Here is a 16283-nt window from a genome sequence, read left to right as displayed (position 1 = left end):
TACAACAAAAAGAAGAAAACTCACCCTGGAGGAGTAGATGTGCAAGGAAATGATCAATTTTAGGGCTGGAATCAATAAAGTAGAAATCAGATGCAGCAAAGAGTTGGTTATTTGAGAAAATCAACAATATACAAAAACCTTTACCTGAACTAACCAAAAAGCAGATAGAGAACATGAAAATTAACAAAATCAGAAATGAAAAGGGAGACACAACAATGAACACTAAGGAAATCCACACAATTTTCAGGTCATATTTGAAAATCTGTACTCCACAAAATTTGATAATTCAAAGGAAATGGACAAATATCTAGATAACTACACTTATCAAAATTAAATCAAGAACAGACAAACAACTTAAATAGACCTACAACCACTAATGTAATAGAACCAAGCATCAAAAGCCTCCCCACCCAAAGAAGCCTAGGAGCAGATGACTTCAGTGCAGAATTCTACCAGAATTTCAAGAAGAGCTTGTACTAATACTCCTCAAATTGTTCCACACAATAGAATCAGAAGGTTCATTATCAAACTCTTATTATGAGTCCACAATTACTTCGGTACCCAAGCCACACATAGACACAACTAAGAAAGAGAACTATAGACCAATATCCCTCATGAACATTGAAGCAAAAATATTCAATCAAATACTGTCAAAACAAATCCAAGAATACTTCAGAGAAATCATCCACCCTGACCAAGTAGGTTTCATCCTAAGAGTTCAGGGATCATTCAACATACAAAATAATCTATCAATGTTTTCTACCATATAAACAAACTAAAAAAGGAAAAAAAATCACATTATCATCTCACTAGATGCTGAAAAAGCCTTTGACAAAATTCAACACCCTTTAATGATAAAGGTCTTGGAGAGATCAAGGATAACAGGAACATACCTAAACATAATAAAATCAATATACAGTAAACCACAGCCAACATCAAACTAAATGGAGAAAATCTTAAGGCAATTACTCTAAAGTCAGGAAGAAGAAAAGGCTGCCCTTTCTCTCCATATCTCTTCAATATTGTACTTGAAGTGCTAGCTAAAGCGATAACAAAACAAAAGGAGATCAAGGAGAAAGAAATTGGAAAGGAAGAAATCTAACTGTCAGTATTTTCAGATGATAATGATAGTTTTCATAAGAGACCCAAATAACTCTACCAGGAAACTCCTGTAGATGATTAACACCTTCATTAATCAAGCAGGATACAAGATAAACTCAAAAAAATTCAGCAGCCCTACCTACTACATCCAGATGATAAAGGGACTGACTGAGAAATAAATCAGAGAAACATCACCCTTTACAATAGCCACAAAAAACATAAAGTATCTTTGGGTAATACTTACCAAACATGTGAATGATCTAAATAGCAAGAACTTTGTGTCTTTAAAGAAAGAAATTAAAGAAAATACCACAAAATGGAAAGATCTCCCATGTTCTTCGATAGGTAGGCTAAACATAGTAAAAATGGCAATCTTGCCAAAAACAATCTACAGATTCAATGCAATCCCCATTAACATCCCAGAACAATTCTTCACTGACATTGAAAGGTTAATAATAAACTTCTCTTGGAAAAACAAAAAACCCAGGATAGCCTCAAAAAACCTGTACAATAAAGGAACTACAGGAGACATCACCATCACTGACTTTAAGCTCTACTACAGAGCTATAGTCCTAAAAACAGCTTGGTATTGCCACAAAAATAAACAAGTAGACCAATGGAATCGAATCAAAAATCTTCATATTACCCACACACCTAGGAACACCTGATTATAACGAGTACTGTTTTTCCGCCTGCCGCCTGGTATTGTCCTGCAGCCGCGCCAGTCCCAAATAATACACAGAGACTCTGTATTTGATATTATACTGTTGACCAGGTACTAGTTTCTTATCGGCTAGCTCTGCCTTAATTATTAACCCATTTCTGCTGATCTATGTATTTTCACATGGCCTTCTCTTACCGGGGAGGCGGCTGCCGTCCAGCTCTCTCCAGACTCTCCATCTTGACTCCTCCTTCCTACTTCCTCTTTCCTCCTTGTCTCCTAGTGTAGGGAGCCATCCCTGCATTCTCCATTACAAGATGGCGCCTGCATCCGGCTGGCGTTGAGAATAAACAAGTCAGTGCGCAGGTGCAGGGTGATTTTCCCTCCCTTGGCCTCTGCCTCTCCCGTGGCATCATATGGGCTGATGGGCTGCAGCCAATCAGGAGGTGACACGTCCGAGGCGAAGGTTGTAAACCTATATAAGGGTTGGGTCTTGGATATTTGGCGTCTCCGCTCTGTAAGCTTATGCTCTCCCTCTCAAGATGCATTAAAGCTTTACTGCAGAAGGATCCTGAGTGTGCCGCGTCATTCTTGCTGGCGAGACGGTAGCGCGGGACATCCTAGTCCCTCCTATCTTCCTTTCCTATTGGCCAACAGTGCTTTATTATTGACCAGTATGAGAAACATATACAGAATGACATCTCCCATCACCTGATTTTTGATAAAACAGCTAAAAGTAAAAATGAGAGGAGGAAAGCATCTTCAACAAATGGTGATAGCACAACTGGATGAGGATGTGTAGAAGACTGCAGATAGGCCCATGTCTATTGCCATGCACAAAACGCAAGTCCAAATGGATCAAAGACCTCAACATAAATCCAGCCACACTGAATTTCTTAGAAGAGAAAGTGGGAGGTACCCTTGAACAAATTGGTACAAGAGACCACATCCTGAACATAACTCCAGTAGCAGATCTACAATTAATAAATAGGACCTCCTCAAACTGAGAAGTTTATGTAAGGCAAAGGACAGAGTTGACAAAAACAAATGGCACCCCACATACTGAGAAAAGATCTTCACCAATCCTACATCTGACAAAGGGCTGGTATCCAAAATATAAAAAGAATTCAAGCTTCTTGTCACAAAATACCAAATACCCATATTAAAAAAATGGGTATAGAACCGAATAGAGAAATCTCAATAGAGGAAATCAAAAAATCTGAAAGACACTTAAGAAAGCGCTCCACATCTTCAGTTATCAGGGAAATAAAAATCAAAACAACTCTGAGATACCATCTTACTCCTGCCAGAATGGCTAAAATTAGAAACACCAAGGACAACTTATGCTGGAGAGGATGTGGAGAAAGGGGAACACTCCTCCACTGCCAGTGGAAGTGCAAACTTGTACACCCATTTTGGAGATCAGTATGGTGGTTCCTCAGGAAAATGGGAATCAGTCTACCACAGGCTCTGCAATCACACTCTTAGGCATATACCCAAATGATCCACATCCATGCAACAAAAACATGTGTTCAACTATGTTCATAGCAGCATTATTTGTAATAGCAAGAACCTGGAAGCAACTTAGATGACCATCAACTGAAGAATGGATAAAGAAGATGTGGCATATCTACACAATGGAATACTACTCTGTGGAATAAAATAATGGAATCTTGAAGTTTGCAGGCAAATGGATGGAACTTGAAGAAACCATTCTGAATGAGGTAATGCAGTTACAAAAAGAGGAACATGGTATGTACTAATTCATATATGAATTTTAGACATAGAGCAAAGGATCACCAGCCTATAATTCACACCACCAGAAAAACTAGGATGCAAGAAGGATTCTAAGAGATTCATATAAGGTCCCTCTCAGAAGGGGAAAGGGACAAGGTCTTCTGACCGTATTGGGAGTAGGGGGGTTGGGGAGTGAGTGGAGAGGGAACTAGGAGAAAGAGAAGCAGAGGAGAGTAAAGCACATGGGACTAGGAATATTGAGTCAGAGGAGGAATAGACAGAGATAAAGAGAGAAAAAAAATAAAAGACAGAGCCATTATAGGTTTGAAGAGAAAACTGACTGTAGAAAAATGTCCAGAGACCTACAAGACTAACCCCAACTAACAATTTGAGCAACATGGAAAGGGTACCATAAATGCCCTTCCCTGACAATGATATCAATGACTAACTTATCCACCATCAAAGAGCCCCTTTTAGTCGCTGAAGGAAACAGAAGCAAACACCCACAACTAAACACTGAGATGAACTAGAATTCTTGTCTGAGAGGACAAGACCAAGCTACAGAAATACATAGAGACATCTGGCCTGAACAAGGAGGTGCTAATGGCCCCCAGACTCATAGCTTGGAATCCAGCATGGGACTGACTCAGACCTCCTGAACATGGGTCTCAGCTAGAAGGCCTGGGAAGTCTAAGAGTACTTGGCCAGTGGAACCCGGATATAACCCTGGTGCACAAATGGACTTTGGGAGCACATTCACCATGGAGTAATATTCTCTTAACCTAAAGACAGGAGAGAAGGCCTAGTCCCTACTCCAAATTACTAGACAGATTTAGATGACCCCTCCTGGAAGGCATCACTGTACATGTGTGTGGGAGGGGGGGTAGGAATGGAAGGTGATCAGGGGCATGAGAGGGTGGGAGACAGGGGAAGAGGGAGAGAGGGAGGTAGAGGGAACTGGGATTAATATGTAAAATTAAAATAAATAAAATAAAAAAAATTCAGATACAAAAATGCAATGACATCATGAAATTTGAATGCAAAGGGGTGGAACCATAAGAAAATCATACTCAGTGAGTTAACTCAGGCCCAGAAAGGCAAATATGGTATATACTCAGATACAAGTGGATATTAGCTGTAACAGAAAGGATAACCTTGCTATAATCCACAGATCCAGAGAGGCTAGGTAACAAGGATGGCTCAAGGCAGAGAGTTGTATCTCCCTGAGAAGGGGAAATCAAAGAGATTTCTTGGATGGACTGTGTACAGGTAGGGATGGGAACACAAAGGATCAGGTGCAGTGGGGGGGAGAGTCCTGAACGAGCTGACTGGAAGCTTAGGGCATATCAGGGCCAGGTAGAAACTTGATGCTAGGGAGACTCACAGGAATCTACAAGGATGACCCTAGCTAAGACTATTAGCAAAAGGGGATATGTAGCCTGTACTAGCCACCTTTTGTGACCAGGCATCACTATCAGTAGAGGGACTGGGACATCAACCATGCTATATAGCTTTCATTTAACCTATGGGAAGTGCTAGCATAAGGGTGGCACAGAGATTGTAGGTGTGGCCAACCAATGGCTGGTCCAGCCTGAGACCCATGAGTGAGCCATACACACCCCCAAGAAACCACCTGAAGTATCAGACCCAGAAGCTGGATGGTCCAGAAACCTAGGACAGAATTTACATGACTGAATAAAAACACAATCAGTGTAATGATGCCTAACAATATTTTTCTATACTCGTAGATGTTGCCTAGCCCAGTAGTCATCAGAGAGGTTTCATTCAGCAATTAGTGGAAACAGATGCAGTGACCCACAGTCAGACATTAGGTGGATATTGTGGAATCCTGCTGAAGAAATGGATGACAGATTGTGGGAGCCAGAGGCATCATGGACATCACAAGAAAACCCACAGGATTTAAGCTAACCTAGGCTCAGAGGAGTTCACAGAGACTGAACTAATTACTAGGAAGCCTTCATGGGATATACACAGCCCCTCTGCATTTATATGACAGTTGTATATCTCGGTCTTCTTGTGGGACTCCTAACAGTGGGAGCAGAGGCTTCCTCTGACTCTTTTCCAGGCTTTTGGGACCAGATTCTTCATGCTGGGTCTTGCCCAGCCTTAATACAAGTCAAGGTGCTTAGTCTGCTTAGTCTTACTATTACTTGGTGCACATTTTGTCAGTATCCACAGGAGGCCTGTCTTTTTCTGAAAAGAAACAAAGGAGGATTAAAGCATGGGGAGGTAGAGGGAGAAGAGGAATCATGGGAAACAGTGGTTGGGTTGTAAGATAGATAAAAGAATGTAAATTAAAAATAGACATAAGGTAGAGAGTGCGCTATAAGTAATGCATTTCTTATAAATCTTATATTAAAGTAATATCTATCAGTAATATCAAATATTACTGACAATATTAAATGTAAAATTTAAATATTTATTAATCATATATGACATGTACTTGTTTATAGCTGAATATATAAGTACATGTATCATACTACATTTTAGGAATTAAGATACTTTTTAAAAATACTTTTTCTATATGTTTTTATTTTTTTTGTTAAAAAATAACTTACTGAAATAGATTTGAGAATTTCAGTGGTATATAAGGTATTTTGGTGGTCCAGTACTGGTATCATCCAGCCTGAAGCTTTTGGTTTTGCTTTAACTATTCAATCCCTTTTTAAGGTTTATTTTAAGTATGAATGCTCTTATCTGCATGCACAACTTTATGCCAGAACAGGGCATTAAATCCCACTATTGATGGTTGTGAGCCTCCATATAGTTGCTGAGAATTGAACTTAGGACTTCTGGAAGAGTAGCTGGTGTTCTTAACCACTGAGCTATCCCTCTAGCTCACCATTCAGTCTTTCAACAATCTCAGAATAAATCATGTGATGAGCCTTGAGGTAGGTGTAACTTACATTTTGAATCTCATTAGTTGAAAAGTTTGAAGAAAAAGTATAAAATATCTATGAATTAGACAGAAGACTGGTGTTGTCTTCTAGGCATTAATATCTTTCTTACTTGTGACTTTTAGAAATCATAACAGAAAAACAGCTATTTGAAATGCCAGTTATTGATTATTGCTCAGATCCATGATTTGTTTAGTAGTGGCTCAGCAGCTGGTTTTGTGTCAAGATAATATAAAACTACACTTTGACATGGACTGAGCTGCATTTACAAGAAGGCTTATTCAAGTGTGGCTTATTCAAGGCTATGCACACTGGAGTTGGCTTCTGGCTTAGAGTGCACAGTGCTTCTTCTCAAGGCTCTCTCTATGGGGCTCCTTCAGCAGCTGAAAGGCACATCAGTATCTCTAAGAATAGTGGTCCAAGAGTCCAAGGAAGCACATGCAAGGGCTTTTCTAATCTACGCTCTAAATTATCCATCAGGATTTCACTTTGGTCTATGGATAATTCACACCAAGATGTTCATTAAAATGTGGAAGACAAAAATTCCAGAAGAGGGAATAGCAAGATTGCTCAGCAGATAAGGGCACTTGCTGCCAAGTCTGTCAACCTGATTGCCATCCCTAAAATACAAGTGGTCCTCTAAACTCAACTGGTCCTTGTCATACAGTGTACACACACACACACACACACACACACACACACACACACACACACACACACAGATTGCTTTAACTGGCTTTTGGAACATTACTTCTCGTAGTGGGTTGCCTTGTTTAGCCTTAATACATGAGGAGGTACTTAATCTTACTGCAAATTAATATGTCATGTTTTGTTGTTATCCATTGGAGGCCTGCCCTTTTCTGAATAGAAATGGAAGAAGAAATGATTTTGTTGGTATTGGGGGATAGGGAAGATGAGTGAAGTGAGGTTGAGGGGTCTGGGAGAAAAACAGGAAGGGGAAATTGGGAGTTGGGATGTAAATTAAATTATATAAAAATATTTCTTTACAAAGAAAACAATGGAAGACAAGAAGTTAGGAAGCAGACAGAAGGCAACCTGTGCAGCTGGATAGAGGTAATGGTGGATGGACATGATCAAAATATTTTGATTGTATATACAAATACTTCAAAAAATAACCTATTATTATTTTTCAAAAGTGACATCAGAAAAGAACTATCACAGGGTCCATGGATGCATTCTTATGTCTGAATTACAACAATCTCTCTAAATTGTGTCGTTCATATTTTTACTATACTAAGTGGTATGCTTCTAAAAACAATAACCTTTATTTTTTATGATAGCCAGCCATGGAAAAACTTAGCATAGTTGTATTCCATAGAACAACAGAATTTTCAGAGATGACTGGGAGATGGAAGAATCAGATGTTGAAAGAGAAATGATCTTTAACTGACATGCCACCATTATGCCACCTGAATATCAAAAGTGTGTTGAAGCATACCTCTTCACCAAATATTCCTAAATTACATTTCTCTTTATATTAATACAGTCTCTTTTCCCCAGTGGTAATTTCTTCTCATCATTGTCATTTTCTATGACTGTCAGTGGTTCTGTATCTTGCCACCTCAGTTATTTATATTTGCTTGCAGTGCAAGCAATCATTTTTCTACCCTTTCTATTTCCCTTTCTCTCTTTTCTACCCTTCCACTTAAACCATAAATATCCATTAATTACAAATTAGAAAGGGGCTCAGGATAATACCTTCTTAACTGCCTGATCAAATGCTAACTTTTGTCAACTCTCAGTCATCAGCTTTTCTACATGCACAAACTAATTTAAAGTTAGATTGCATTATATATCCATGATGTTAAAGAAATTTAACCTGCACACACAACCAGTTTTGTTCTCTCACTTTATTGTCATTGTCAGTACTAATGTAAGCCTGATTATTGTACCAGTAGCTATCCTGAGATGAGTTCTGGCCTGATTTGTCTAGATGCACTGAGATGATGAATGTTATCTTCTACCAACTCTATGATTCCATTCTATAGCAGTGACCAATATGAACTTCATTTAAAGTAAAATATGTATCTCTGGATAGGGACCATTACTTTCTTCTGAGACAAGTTTTCTAATAAGAATGGTGGATGTGGTTCACTTTATTTCCCACTGCACTTGCTACTCCACCTCAGTCTATAGACAGAATGTTTCCCCCTTTGGCATCATAGAGGGAGAAACAAGGAAAAAGAAATTACTATTTGCTTGTACTATTTTACATGGGTGTCTGGCCTCTAATAGTCTTTTAAAATTAATTTTAAAAACCAATCACAGCTTCCCCTCCCTCCTCTTTCACTTCCCTTCTACCCCTCCCCCATACATTCCTCCTCATCCTCATTCTGAAGGGATAAGACCTGCCCCTTCCATAGGAGTCAACAAAGCCAAGGTAAGACAGGACCAAACTGCCTACCCCTTGTATGAAGAGCGAGTGAGGCATCCTACCATAGGTTCCAAAGAGCCAGCTCATTTGTCAGGGACAGGTTATAGGTTCATGGATAGGGGTTCCACAAACAGACAAAGCTACACAACTGTCACCCAGATACAGAGGGTCTAAGTCAGTCCCATTCTGGATCCCTGGCTGTAGGTCCAGAATTCATGAGATTCTATAAGCTCAGATCAGCTGTCTCTGTGGTTTTCCCTGTTGTGATATTGATGCCCCTTGCTCATATAATCCCTCCTCCCTCTCTCCACCTGGACTCTGGGAGCTCAACCCAGTGCTTGGCTGTGGATCTTTGTATCTGCTTCCATCAGTTACTGAATGAAGGCTCTATGATGGACCTATACTTCCTGTCCTGGAATTTTGTTGAATTCACTAACCACCTTGATTTATTGGATGAGTGGACAGGATAAAGATGTCTGCTTATAATTATATTGCCATCAGTTCCTCTAAAAGTTGGGAATCTACCTACTTCAAAACCCAGATATATTACTCTTGAACATATTCCCAAAGGATGCTTCATTCTACCACAAGGACACTTGTAAAATCTTGTTCACTGATGTTTTATTCATAACAGCTAGAAACTGGTAGCAACCTAGTTGTTCCTCAAAAGACAGATGGATAAAGATGAAAAAAATGGATAAAGTATAAAAATGGAAAAAATGTGATACATTCACACAATGGATTATTACTCAGCTGTTAAAAACTAAATCATTAAATTTGCAGGCAAACGGGTGGAACTAGAAAAATAGGATGAATAAGGTAACTCAGACCCAGAAAAATAATTATGGTATGCATTCACTTATATGTATATATTAGACATTAAATAAATGATAACCAACCTATAATTCATAGACCCAAAGAAGTTACATATAGAGGAAGGACTATGTGGGAAACATGGATCTTACTGGAAAGGGGAAATGGATCAGATTTTATGGGTGAACTTGGGTGGAGGAATGGAAATGGGATGATAAGGTGGGGAGAAGGAAAGAAAATAGTGCTGAGGAAGGGAATGTGGGGAGAGACAGATGGCACTTAAGGAAATTTGAGATATGGTATGGAAACCTAGAGCAGTGGAAGCTTCCTAAAATATATGAAGGCAGTCCTAAATTGGTCTCCTAATCATGTGGGAAACAGAGTCCTAACTGATCATATCTTATCACCAAACAAGTTCTGCAGACTAGGACTACATTATATTCAATTGAGTTGTTGGCCAAGGATGTCCTATGGAAATCCCCAAACAACACTACCTGTTGCCAAGATAATGGGAAAACTGACAGCTAGGTCCCCACTGCTGATGAAAACACCCATACAACCCATAAAATTATTTGAACACAGACTGAGCTTGTGTACACATGGAGACTTCACCCCTATGTTCTAGTGTCTTTGGTGAAGGAAGGTACTCACTCTGAAGACTACCAAAAAAGAAATGTAAATTCCAGCCCAGCCAAAAAACTTTGGACTGTGGTGATATTTTGTTTATGACCTAACAAATAAAGCTTGCCTGAAGATTAGAATACAAAGCTAGCCATAGGGGCCAGGCTGTGCTGGTACACAGCTTTAATCATAGCACTGGGGAGACAGAGGCAGACAGATCTCTGTTAGTTCAAGGCCATCCTGGGCTACACAAAATTGATCCAGTCTAAAAGAGAAACAGAGCTCACCCAGCACTTGGAGTGACTTGCCTTTAATCCCAGCACTAACGAGGTAGAGACAGGAAAGCATATCAATGGGTGAAGAGAGGAATATAAGGTTGGAGCAAACAGAAACTCCTGGCAGTTTAGGCTGTCTAGGCAGTCAGTCTGAACCAGTCAGAGGAGGCAGTCCTGGGACAAGATTTTTCCTTTGTTCTGAGGTAGAGGTAAGAGCTAGTGACTGGCTGCTTTGCTTCTCTGATCATTCAACTTCCCTCACACCCAATATCTGACTTCAGGTTTTTATTATTAAGACCTATTAGAACTCATGCTACACTTAATGTACAATCTGTCCTGCCTATGCGATATGCAGAGGCAATGGTGGCACAGAACTTGTGGTAGTAGTAACCAGCCAATAACTGATTTAACTTAAGACAGAACCCATACTAGACACTGTGAATAACCAATAGATTAGATAGCCCAGAGTCCTAGGATAAAGACAAATATTCCTTGTCTAAAAAACAGGTATCAGTAAAATTATTCCTAATAACATTCTGTTATACTCATACATCAGCACCTTATCCAGTCATCATCAGAGAAGCTTCCTCCTTCAGCAAAAGGGGACAGATGCAGAGACTCACAGCCTAGCAATACACAACTCTAAATGGATGCCTCCTCAAAACCCTTGACACAGAACTCAAAGCATTCTGAAGAAGAGGAGTGGCAAAACTGTAAGAGCCAGAAGGGATGGAGGACATCAGGAGAACACAACTCTTTGAGTCAACTGAGCTAGGCTCACATGAACTCACAGATTAAAGCAGCAAGCACAGGGCTGACTCTGGTCTGTACCAGAGGATTATATCTTAAAGATCACCCTGAGTATAAGAAGAGACTTTAAACTTGGACTTCTGAATATTACTAAAGCCACTAATGTTGGGGCTGAAGAAATGGTTCAGCACTTGTTGCTCATGTGAAGTAATGGAGATCAGGGACTATTACTCACATGGAGGATTCCTAACTTCCCATCCAGGGAATTCCATGCCTTCTTCTGACCTAATTGGGCACAAACATACACATAGTGCATATACATGCACACAGGCAAAACACTCATATGTATAAAATAAAAACAAATAGTTAAAAATACAATAAAACTAAAGTGATTTTTCATTAGTTCATTTGTTTTTATTAGTTTATTAACTAATCTACATTATGGAAAGAAATGTCTGTTGGTCAAAGGTGACAGTATTTTCTAGATTTAAATTTGCTGGTATTTGTTGGGGGAACTTTGCACTTATATTATGATGGATGTTCATTTGGTGAAAATTTTTTACTTGTCATGTTAACATTCATATTTTTGTCATTACAATAAAAGTTTCATAGAATGAGTTTTTGGGTGTTCATTCTCTAGAAATTATGGAGAGCTTATTAAACAAGCAAACAAATGGGGAAATGCAAAAATAAAAATAAAAGTGTATTTCTAATAGAAAGAATTTGAAAAAAACAGAAGTTATTTGGATTTGGAACATGTTTCTAAATTACAGTAGTTGACTTGTAATATACAAACAGAAATTTACAGATGAATAGTTTATTTTACAGGGAATTATGGTAACTAGGAATTGGAGAAGGTCCACCATTGTTCTGGGAATTTTACCTCATCAGGAGATCTTATGTTACTACTGAAGTGCTGCTGGAACGAGGTATTTTCAGAAGCTGTAGATGTGAGGGCCTGGTTAGCACTTTTCAAATGAAAGATCTCTGTAGTATATATATACTACTTTCTTCAGTTTCAGGTATTCCATCCTTATTGTTTTATTCAGAAATTTCAATATGTTTTATTTCAGCTACTATATAGTACACTTAATGTGTTGGGTTTCATATCTATGGATCCTGGCAATAAGTGTGGGTAGAGAGAAAAATAGAGTGTGAAGTATAATTCTAAGCATGACATGCAATTACTGAATTAATGTTCAGATACAAACAGTATCCAAGTGTATGAAGTGGTATGAAGCTATCTCTAAATCCTTTCTGAAACAAGTCACCAGGATACTTTAAGAAAGCAGCACTTGCTAAAAAGTTATCAATAGTTCAAAAAGTTCCATGAGGTGGGCGTGAATATGAGAAGAGGTTTTTCAAATTTTTCATCAGAACTTGGAACAACTGTCCAATTTATCTAGACATATCATTGAAAGTGATTAAAAGCAAAAGGGAAGACACAAATGATAAGACATTTAATTATTCATATGTCTTAGACTGTGATATATACCATTATCATAATGTTGCAGAATTAAAGGACAAGTTTATATTATGTTTGTCCAAATACAGGTGGAATTATATATGGGAATCAAACTTCTATCATTATTTCTATTTGTAACAAAAACAATAAGTTATGCTCTTACACACTGGCAATAAGTGACCCCAACTTCTTTAAAAAATTATTTTGTTGCCATAAGATGATTTTAAAAAAAGAATAAGATGTGGAATTATCCTGTCTTATTCCTGTGGTCAGCTCCAGAATTCTTTAGTAGAAGCAAAAGTGTCCTAGACACAAAAGGGAATATAATGAAGGAACAACAAAGATTTGAAGGCACAGCACTGATGATAGCTCTAAAAATGAATAAAACAGCCACAGCCAAGGGACACAAATGTTAGCATCACTACCCCCACCCCAAAAAAATCATATTTCCTTGAATCCTCTGGAATGACCACTTAATAGCACCTTGACTTTAGACTGTTGTTCTCTAGAAGTACAACAAATAAATGTTATTTTAAGCCACTGATCTATGAAAATGTGTTTCAGCAGTACCAGACACTAGCATTCCTGCTAATCCCAACACAATTATTGCTCTCAGACAGAGGATGAGATCTTTCCTATGTTGCTTGACTTCTTGATGGGCCTTTAAGCGATAATTCCTTTGTTATGGGAGTCTGTCCCTTAAGACTCCTTTCTTTCTCTAAACTATTCTCTGAAGTAATAGAGTACAAACTTTATCTGACTGGATAAGACAAAGGCAAGGATCTTGTTAGATACAAATTTCTGCAGTTTGCATGGCCTAATTCAGCTGCATTCTTGTCCTCTGTCTTTCTGATGAAATTGTCATCAGAACAACACTCACAAGAGCTAAGGTGAAATAGACAATCCATTTCCTCAATAAACTTTGGCAAAGATTATTACTTCTGTCTCGCCTATATTCACCGTGGCAATAGTAAAAATAACACACAATTGTAGAATAATTTTTCCCCATGACTGTGATTGTATAGTTATTGTACATATTTGACTGAATTCAATACTAATCAAAACCTCTTTGAGAAAATTGGGGTTTGTGAATATTAAATTTCTTGGTACACCTTAGAGCTAATCATGAGCAGAAAACAAGATAGGTGAAGTTTTTATTCCCATACCTTTGGTACCTCCATGCAGCAGGCACATAGAGCATTTTTGCACATTTTCTAAGAGGACTACCCTGGACCAGATGGTTATAAAGCACTTTGCCCAATGTCATAAGGTCAGTGTGCCACAATAATAATTAATACTTCCTGGTTTCTAGCACTTTATTATTTTTTAACTGTATGGGAAATCTCATGTTCCTTAATAATTTAAGTATATAAAGTTTTTAATAAAATTCCAACAAAACAATGTATTTACTGATTAACAAAAATATTTTTCACTTAAATTTTTACTATATAATGGTTCTTCTTAATGTCATCAGACAGTTTATTACTTCCTAAGAGGGTTATTCATAAGCAAACTGGATAGTTAAAGAGATTTTTTATGACTTTTTGCTGTTAAAAAATTCAATTATGAAATAATAATAATGAATAAAACTAAATTATCAATAATGAAGGGTTAGTGTTCAATGTGCTTGAAAAATTGAATAAATGTGTCGGAATCTGAGGAGTTCTGGAGGAAAAAAGATGCTTTAGAGGAACATGACAAGGCAGAGAGGCTAAGTTCTGAGTGTAGGCATCAATATGAACAGACCAAGTGGGCAGCAGGAACATCTGCTCAAAGAATCCCATGGCTCCCCACTAAAGTTCAGTCAGGACTATCAGAGACATAAGACAGTACCTGAAAGTCCAGTCTCTATATAAGTTACCAATACCAAGTTGTACAGTTGTCTTTCATTTGTTGTCAGAGGAGACAGCTTCTAACCAGCCCATCTCTTCTTGAGTGACAGAGGTAATGCCAATGTCATGAGACGGTTGAGTCCTCATTCCATTATTCTTACTGCCCAAACACACATTAAATTGGGGTATGAGATTGCAGCTCCAACTAAACCACCAACCACACACTAATGCTTGGCACTGAGGTAAGATCAAGAACAGTGTGGTTGAAATTTTGCCCTAAAGCCCATAGTATGGAAGCAAAACCTTGAGGATGTGCATTTGAATATACAATGGGTCCTTCCCTGTAAAGTTGTTTCTCTACCTCAAGGCTAGGGACTCTTGAACTGTTGCAACATTGTTTTGGATCCACATGTGAAAGCTCAACAAAGTGTATATTTCCTGTCAGTTCCCTTGATAACTAATGAGACTTAAAAATTTGTCAACTGTTGACAATTGTTTTATCTTCCCACTATGACCACATCCCTGAAGAGAAATAGAAATCTGTAAAAATAAACAGAGACCATACAAAGGTCATTTGTCTCAACTATCAGCAGCTCATGAATAAGAACTACCTTTGGGGCAAAGGACCAGGCTGCACAACTAAAATGCATTGTTCTTCTCACCACCAGGTGGCAATTGCCAAGCACTATTTGAAGCTTAGAGTTTGTGCTTTGTGACTTTTCCTTTAGCTTTCAATCTGATATTTTAAGGGCACTGATTAAAAAAAGAAAACAGTTTGACATTTTATAATCTTCTATCTTAGGATATTTGTTCTGATGTCTCTTTATCTTGTTGTTTAAATATTATAAAGCAACTGAACTATGTGCTGTGACTTGTTAGGAATGAATCGAATCACTTTTCGCCAAGATGGCGCTGAAAGTGAAAAAGGAACCTCCTGCCCCTTCCAAAGTGGAAGCCAAAGCAAAGGCCTTGAAAGCCAAGAAGACAGTGCTGAAATGGGTCCACAGCCACAAAAAGAAGACATCCACACATCACTCACCTTCCAGAGGCACAAGACCCTGCGGCTCCTGAACCAGCCCAAATACCCTCGGAAAAGCACACCCATGAGAAACAACTTTGACCACTATGCCATCATCAAATATCCCCTGACCACTGTTTCATCCATGAAAAAGATAGAAGACAACAACACACTTGTGTTCATTGTGGACATCAAGGCCAACAAGCACCAGATCAAACAGGCTGTGAAGAAATTTTATGACATTGATATGGCCAAAATCAACATCCTAAGGCCTGACAGAGAGAAGATGGAGAATGTTCTGTTGGCTCCCGATTATGATGCTCTGGATGTTGCCAACAAAATTGGGATCATCTAAATTGAATCAAGCTGGCTAATTCCAAATTAAAAAAAAAAATGAATTGAATCATATAGCAACTGCAAGAAATTTCAGGCTATTACCTGTTTTAGAAGAGGCTGGTAACAGTGAATGTAAGAAATCACACAAGCTAATTATGAACAAATAGTACACTTAGTTTTATTCATTTATTAAAGATACTGCTTGCTAAATTTTGCCAATTTCATCTTTGTCTTCCCAGACTCCATAATGTAGCAGTTTCCAGACCTCAAAAGAGAGCACTAGGCTACAGAGATTTCTCTCTTAAATCATTACATTAGGGGTCCACATCTTTAATAAATGAATCTTGAACCCTTGAAAGTG

General features: G+C 38.3%; 1 pseudogene; it reads left to right on the top strand.

The window, feature by feature from the left end:
* Positions 1 to 15474: 15474 nt before the first annotated feature.
* Positions 15475 to 15941, top strand: LOC127224828 (60S ribosomal protein L23a-like; annotated as a pseudogene).
* Positions 15942 to 16283: the final 342 nt, after the last annotated feature.

The sequence above is a fragment of the Phodopus roborovskii genome, unplaced genomic scaffold (genome assembly GCF_943737965.1).
Source record: "Phodopus roborovskii unplaced genomic scaffold, PHOROB, whole genome shotgun sequence".
Classification (NCBI taxonomy): Eukaryota; Metazoa; Chordata; class Mammalia; order Rodentia; family Cricetidae; genus Phodopus; species Phodopus roborovskii.
Note: the sequence above shows the minus strand (reverse complement) of the source record. Positions and strands in the feature narration are given on the sequence as shown.